The following is a 7,945-nucleotide window of genomic DNA, read 5'->3' as shown; positions in this document are numbered from 1 at the left end:
CTATTTTCATTTCAGAGTAACAGCCGTGTTAGTCTGTATCCGCAAAAAGAAGAACAGGAGTACTTGTGGCACCTTAGAGACTAACAAATTTATTAGAGCATAAGCTTTCGTGGACTACAGCCCACTTCTTCGGATGCATATTTTTCATTAAAAAGCAACAGAGGGTCCTGTGGCACCTTTGAGTCTAACAGAAGTACTGGGAGCATAAGCTTTCGTGGGTAAGAACCTCACTTCTTCAGATGCAAGTAATGGAAATCTCCAGAGGCAGGTATATATCAGTGTGGAGATAACATTGTCATTGTCTTTGGGGAACATGACGTTTTTCACCTGCTGTGGCCCATGCAGTACAAGGAAGTCCCTCAGGCTACTGCTCAAGTGGGTCCACCGTCCTGGATCATCTAGATTTAAGGAACTAAACTCAGCAGCAGCTGTTTCTTGCACCTCCACCACACTCTTCTCTGATCTACACTTTTCTTCAGGAATGTGCCTGGTTTATCCATTGGAGATGGAGATATGGATGCTGCAGTAGCTGCCAGGTCACCTGCACTCTGACTAACTGGACGATCAGGCATCTCCTCACCACTCACATCCTCACTGGGGCCGGAAGGCTCACCGTGAACATTTGTGTCTATGTAGCTCAGGAGAGCTCCTTCCTGCTTAGATAGAAAAGCTTCTTTTGCTTTCTTTCTTTTTCTGAATGCTGCCCCAGAGGACAAATAAGCAGGCTGGTAGCAGGACCTGAGTGAGGGAAGATATCAGCGTCTTAAGGGCCTAACTGGCTCCTACTACCTCAATTCACTGCCTGTTCTCCTCAAGTGGGTTCAGGGAAGCAGCAGGAAACAGGAAGCTCCCTGAGAAGCTGGTGTTAATCAGTCCAGGCTCCTGGGGGTGCTGGAGAGGTACATAAGAGGCTCCTCCTCCTCTCTCTTCCTGCAGCTCCTGTTGCTTTCTGTTATTCCATCTCACCTTTTCTCCTGCCTGCCTGTTATATCTCTTGTGCCCTCCTTCCTCCAGCCCAGCACGCCACCATCTCTGTGCGTCTAGAGCAGAGAGGATACATATGCACCAGGAGCAGACACAATTTTCTACACTCTGGGTCCTAGTGGCGCCCTCCACAGTCTGTCACCTGAGGCAGCCGCCTCAGTTCGCCTCATGGTAAGGCCAGCCCTGTCCTGTGGGCACGGAGAACCTAACTCCCACTGAGGTCAGCCAGGGAGGCTGGATGTGGACTTTACAGGAAATAGACAGTCAGGACAGCATAATCCACTGAAAAAATGGCGTATTGCTAATTGCAACCCAGGCTCTCACTGTGTGGCTCTTTGTCCTGCCTCTGCTGTCTAGAGCGTGAGCAGAGCTTCATGAGACAGCTGCTGCGGCTGTGGCCCCCATCTAAGCGAGTTTCCCGTTGAATCTCTTCTGGCTGTGGATGCTCGACTGCAGCAGCTCTGCAGAGGTCCCAGCCTCGCTCTCTAATGTCCATTCTCCCCTTGCTCGCATGGTGATTCATGGACCATTGAGTAGCCTCGTGAAAACATCCCAGTTGTAGACACAGGCACCAGAACTGATTCCCCAAGCCAAAGTCCCCTTCGCAATCCAGGGAAACAGCCGGGGTTGTCTGGAGCGCAGGGTTTGGCCCATGGTGACTGCAGACACTGCACCTGCCGCACAGCGACTCCTGGGACCCCTATAGCCCATCAGCACTCGGCTCTCCTGCATTCTGCTGAGCGGCTGAGATCTGGGGGAACAGAAACCCTTTGTTAGAGACGGAAAATCTCCTCCCAGGAACACTCTGTCAATGGCTGCCAGAGGCCTTCCCTGTGAAACCCCAAATGTGCAGCCCCTCGGATTCCCACAGGGGAGATCTCAGCTCATTCTCTTGTCACCCATGGCTGCAGTCTCTGACAGGGGGAATGAAGAGGGGTTTTTGTCAATGGTCCCTTCTACAATGCCCATAATGGGAGGCGGTTTGGCCTGGTGATGTAAGGCCCGGGTCTGAGAATCAGGGCTCCTGGGTTCTGTGACAATGGACAGGGATGTAATCGAGTGGGTGGAGCTGGATTGGTTGACACTGAGTGAGAGGGGCTTGTGCTGAAGGACCCTGGTTCAATCCCCACCAATTCCTGTGATGTCTACATGTGGCCATGATTTTACTTACCTATCAGTGTAGGTTGTTTAGCCTATTCCTGGACACAGGTGTTACATCTGCTGCTGGCCATCCCTGAGATGTAGGTCCTTCATCCACACAAGGACATGGCACATCAAGGTCAATCCAGCAGCACCCATCCGGTCTTCACTTCCACAATGCACGGCGAGTCTGAGCTTGACCAGAGAAAGACAGGGTGGTGTTCTTCAGGGGAATCTGCTGGAGCGCCCGTCTCCCCTGCTCCACCTCACACCCCGGCACCCTAAGTGTTTTCCAAAGATACCACTAATCTCGGATAAACAAAGCAGCTGAGATGAGGTCAGTGTGAGTGGATTTACTGAGCAGTCTCATTCTAATGGAAGAACAGATTTCTCCCCTGCTCTAGGGAGATTCCCATAGGAAAAAGTCTCTGATGGTGGAGGCAATGCAAACCCTCAGCCCCTTGAATTGTAGGAAATCAGGACTCGGGGAGTTAAGGGGTGTCTCTGTCCTGCTGGAGGGAGCAGATCTGGAGAGCAGAAAGAGCACTAGTGGCATTGTAGGAAAGACAGTGACTTCTACCTGTGAAGGTGGCTGAAGCTTCTTGCAGACATTAGAGTCCAGGATCCTTACATCTCTGTTGGGGATCCTTTCCCTAGGAATAAAATAAGGACATCACACAGAGAATGACGTCTGTAGCCCAGGTCTGGGATCCAGGGAAAAGGTATGATCTCAGCCAGGCTACATACCAGGAACCTGATTTTTGTCCCAAGAGCCACAATTACCCAGATGAGCTTTTCTTCTCCATTTGCTTTCAGGTTATTTACTCATAGTAGTCATTTGTTTGCTTTGCCGTGTTTCCACTCTCCGCATCTGTTCATTGGTTTCAGTAACATTCTTGCAGTTTTTGCTTCTGTTTCCTCTTATTACAGTGTAGCATCTGCTTAGCACTTTTTAAACAAATCAATTAGAAATAAAATCCTGATCCTCCATTGAAGAGGAAGGTTTCTGAGAATTTGGCTGCAGAACTTTAGTGTCTGCATATTTCATTCACTATTATTTATTCAAGTGCAGGTCTGATGCAATCTGCCCACCCAAGAATGCCCATATGAAGCACGGGGTGCCCTTAGAATACCTGTTAAAAGAGAAGAAGAGAGTAGATTAAAAGGTGGGGAAATCAACCAATGCATCAGCACTTGTCTGCATCATTGAAGCACCAGTCATGGGAGCCAAACAGGTTAAAAATCCCCATAGTTTTTCCCCACTAGACAGCCATCCAAAAAGAAAAAAAGGCCTTCAGCCAATTATTTCCTTACACTCTGAAGAGGTGAAATTCAGGCCTGTGCAGACAGCAGGGCAAGGTCTGTGCATCACAGCGGGTTTAAGTGGCACTTCACTGCACAGGGGCTGTGAGATTTCAGTGGCAGAGTTTTCCTCCTGGATTGGAACAGCCGGCTGCAATCCTGCGAGGTACAGAGCAGAGAGACGTTTGGGCCACAACGTTCACCTCAGAGGCTGAGCTTCTGCAGACATTTGGGATGTTCCCATCTGAGGAGGATGCTTTTGGCCACCCCCAGTTCAGAGCTTTCAGTCACCTCAACCGGTGATTCTCTGGCACAACTCATCTAAAGTAGCTGAACTTTTCAGGCCTTGCCCCCATCTCCGACACCCCTTGCACCTCGCATTGCCCTCTAATAGCCCCGTCCCTTCTCTTGATCCCTGCCAAGCCCAAATACAGAGCCTAGCTCACCCTCCTCCTCTCTTAGACCCTCCCCTTACACGATCCTCCCCTACCTCTGACAGACTGGTCACTGTGCCCTTCCCCAGCTCCTGGAGGAATCCTGGCTCCTCAGAACAACCTGGGAATGGGCGGTTCCTACCTCTGTGTGGGGTGCGTGGTTTTCCGTCGAAGCATGACTGAGAGCCAGCACGTCTCGATTTCACAGGATGAGGTCCTGGCTCCCCAAGCTGGGCCAGCTGCAGGCTGCATTGCTGGGGACAGATCCCAGACATTCGAAGACGGAGGAGGAGGAAGCCCCTGCTCATTCCCGGTTCAGAGATCCCCATCGAAGACGGGCCAAGAGGGGAGGAGAGAACGAAGGGCAGAAAGTGAAGCTGCCTCTGTGGGGAGGGCACTCCTGTAAAACCCAGTCCAGTTCCCCGATCTCCTCCACATTTCCAGGTGTGACTTTAGAGAGGTCATTTCATCACCTTCATTCCCTGTCTGTAAAATGGGGGTAGTAGTCCCCCCCACAAGGAGGAGAAGGTAGGACAGTCCCATTGTCTGTGAGGGGCTCGGTCCCTCTGGGCAGGGATTGTGCCAGAGTGAGGGAAGGGACCCAGAGTTTGCTCCCTAGAGCCAGGGGAGGAGGATGGGATCAGAAGGTCATCCAAGGGGGATGGGTCAGGAACTGCTGCAACAGACGGGGCTTAGGGATTCGGTCAGTGCCAGGGACTTGCTACCTCCCTTCAGCAAATGGCTTCCCTCTTGTCATCAGCAGTCCGTATAATATCTGACTCCTTCCTAGTGTCCTCGAGGGGCTCCCTTCGTTCTTCTTGAATGTGGTGGATTCGTTGACACAGGTCGATAGCTGGGAAGTGTGGAGTGACTATTCGTAGTGTGGCATGAAATCAGTGGGAAATCTATAGTTAGCAAAACAAAGGTGTCATTGGCCTTTGGAAATTTGGAGCTGATCTGTCCTCTTAGCCAAAGGTACTCGTGCACAGAGGGATGAAGCTCGCCATCTTGGTCAGGTGATCTATGAGAGTCAGTTCCATCATGTGGCCATTTGAATGAGTGAAATTCTTGGCAATGGCTGCCATGGACGGAGCAGGGTCTTCAGAGGCCTGAGATGCCAAGAAGTTAGGTGCGTGGTGCCTTGGTGAAAGCGCAGAAGTCACGTGTGTCAAGCTAAGTCTGAATTTCAGTCCACCTCTGGCAGCACCAAACAAAGCAGGCCCTGGTGGTCATAGTAGATGCGTCTACTTCCATGATGAATGCTGTGCGTCAGAATAGATGCAGTGGTGAAGGCAATTCTGAGCTATTTGCAGGCTTGTTGGAACTTGGATGACCAAACGAATGTGGCCATTTTGTGGAGGAAGCTCTCGGGGTTTACTGGCTCTGAGAACCCTGGGCCGATGCAGCAGTAAAGCTGGTGAAGTCTAGGAAGCGCTGAGGACTTCAAACTTTGTCCCATTTATGAATGGCTTCCACCTTATTTGCATCAATCGTAACACCTTCTGGGGAGAGGATGTACCCCCTAAACTCTGTGGAGAGTTCGCTGGAGATACGCTTTACCAATTCTGTGTTGAGACCACGCTGCCGAAACCTCTCCAGGTCCGGATGAGGTGTGTGTGCTGCTCTGGGTTCTCCGAAAAGAGGAGTATGTCACCTGAATAGATGACACTGTTCCCAGATACATCACTGATGAAGGGTTGCAAGGTCAGGGGACTGTTAGTTAGCTCCAATAGCATATCAGACAGTTAAAATGTCCATAGTGTGTTTTGAAATCTGTCTTCCATTTCTCCCGTGCCCAAATGAGTGTTAGATTGGAAATCCTCGCAGATGAAGTTTGAGGAAAACCTTTGCAGATTTCCTGGGAGCCAACAATTGTGAGATTCACAGCATGGGGTAATAGCCTGGACTTGGACACTGGCTCTGGTTCTGCTTCTGCTTTGTTGATGGACTCTGATCTCGGTTTTGATCCTGGTGTGTCCCTGGATCTTGATTCTAGCACCAGTCTTAGCCTCACTCTCACACTTCTTATCAAACTGTCTGTACTGGGCTAGCTTGATTATCACTTCAAAAGTTTTTTTTCTCTTAATTAATTGGCCTCTCAGAGTTGGTAAGACAACTCCCACCTGTTTATGCTCTCTGTATGTGTGTATATATATCTCCTCAATAGATGTTCCATTCTATATGCATCCGAAGAAGTGGGCTGTAGTCCACGAAAGCTTATGCTCTAATAAATTTGTTAGTCTCTAAGGTGCCACAAGTACTCCTGTTCTTCTTTTTGCGGATACAGACTAACACGGCTGCTACTCTGAAACCAGTCTTAGCCTAGGTGCCATCCTGCACCTCGCTGCGACCTAGGCTCCTACCAGTGGACCTAATTATCAGATGCAGCATGTGACATCAGGTTGTGCAACTTTTTGCATAAAAGCAGGCTCTCTGCAAGTAAGTAGCCAGATCACTCCAGGTGTGAACCATGGCCTCACTACATGATCCTGGCCCGGTTCTGCCCCGACTGGAGTTGTGCAATGGAAAAATCATGGAGCAGGTCCTCAAGGAATCAATTATGAAACATTTAGAGGAGAGGAAAGTGATCAGGAACAGTCAGCATGGATTCACGAAGGGGAAGTTGTGCCTGACTAACCTAATTGCCTTCTATGATGAGATAACTGGCTCTGTGGATGAGGGAAAAGCAGTGGATGTGTTATTCCTTGACTTTAGCAAAGCTTTTGATACGGTCTCCCACAGTATTCTTGCCGCCAAGTTAAAGAAGTATGGGCTGGATGAATGGACTGTAAGGTGGATAGAAAGCTGGCTAGATCGTCGGGCTCAACGGGTAGTGATCAATGGCTCCATGTCTAGTTGGCAGCCGGTTTCAAGCGGAGTGCCCCAAGGGTCGGTCCTGGGGCCGGTTTTGTTTAATATCTTTATTAATGATCTGGAGGATGGTGTGGACTGCACTCTCAGCAAGTTTGCAGATGACACTAAACTAGGGGACGTGGTAGATACACTAGAGGGTAGGGATCGGATACAGAGGGACCTAGACAAATTAGAGGATTGGGCCAAAAAAAACCTGATGAGGTTCAACAAGGACAAGTGCAGAGTCCTGCACTTAGGACAGAAGAATCCCATGCACTGCTACAGACTAGGGACCGAAGGGCTAGGTAGCTGTTCTGCAGAAAAGGACCTAAGTGTCACAGTGGACGAGAAGCTGGATATGAGTCAACAGTGTGCTCTTGTTGCCAAGAAGGCTAACAGCATTTGGGGCTGTATAAGTAGGGGCATTGCCAGCAGATCGAGGAACGTGATCGTTTCCATTTATTCGACATTGGTGAGGCTTCATCTGGAATACTGTGTCCAGTTTTGGGCCCCACACTACAAGAAGGATGTGGAAAAATTGGAAAGAGTCCAACGGAGGGCAACAAAAATGATTAGGGGTCTGGAGCACATGACTTATGAGGAGAGGCTGAGGGAACTGGGATTGTTTAGTCTCCAGAAGAGAAGAATGAGGGGGGATTTGATAGCAGCCTTCAACTACCTGAAGGGGGGTTCCAAAGAGGATGGAGCTCGGCTGTTCTCAGTGGTGGCAGATGACAGAACAAGGAACAATGGTCTCAAGTTGCAGTGGGGAAGGTCCAGGTTGGATATTAGGAAACACTATTTCACTAGGAGGGTGGTGAAGCACTGGAATGCGTTACCTAGGGAGGTGGTGGAGTCTCCTTCCTTGGAGGTTTTTAAGACCCGGCTTGACAAAGCCCTGGCTGGGATGATTTAGTTGGGAATTGGTCCTGCTTTGAGCAGGGGGTTGGACTAGATGACCTCTTGAGGTCCCTTCCAACCCTGATATGCTATGATTCTATGATTCTGTGGTTCCTTTAACCAACCTCCGTCCCTGGAGCTACTCCACCATTCTTGACTCGGACACCCGGCAGTACTATAAGGGTCCTACCATCAATCAAACCCTAACCTCCGCCTCTTGACCCCTTAGCCCCACCCTTTGACCCTTAGTCCCTCCCTTCTGTCACTGGAAGTCCCACCTCATGGGGGTGTTACTTCCGGGATCAAGGTGACCACATGACCGGAAGCAAGGT

At 49.9% G+C, this 7,945-nt stretch overlaps 1 long non-coding RNA gene across 1 annotated transcript; it reads right to left on the bottom strand.

Moving 5' to 3' along the window:
* Positions 1–2,161: 2,161 nt before the first annotated feature.
* Positions 2,162–6,853, bottom strand: LOC135978999 (uncharacterized). The gene is made up of 4 exons (XR_010596331.1): positions 4,003–6,853; positions 3,439–3,585; positions 2,908–3,257; positions 2,162–2,777 (listed from the first exon to the last, which is right to left on the bottom strand). It is a non-coding gene; the product is annotated as an uncharacterized LOC135978999 (long non-coding RNA).
* Between the last annotated feature and the right edge of the window lie 1,092 nt (positions 6,854–7,945).

The sequence above is a fragment of the Chrysemys picta genome, unplaced genomic scaffold, assembly GCF_011386835.1.
Source record: "Chrysemys picta bellii isolate R12L10 unplaced genomic scaffold, ASM1138683v2 scaf605, whole genome shotgun sequence".
In the NCBI taxonomy this organism is placed as follows: Eukaryota; Metazoa; Chordata; order Testudines; family Emydidae; genus Chrysemys; species Chrysemys picta.
Note: the sequence above shows the minus strand (reverse complement) of the source record. Positions and strands in the feature narration are given on the sequence as shown.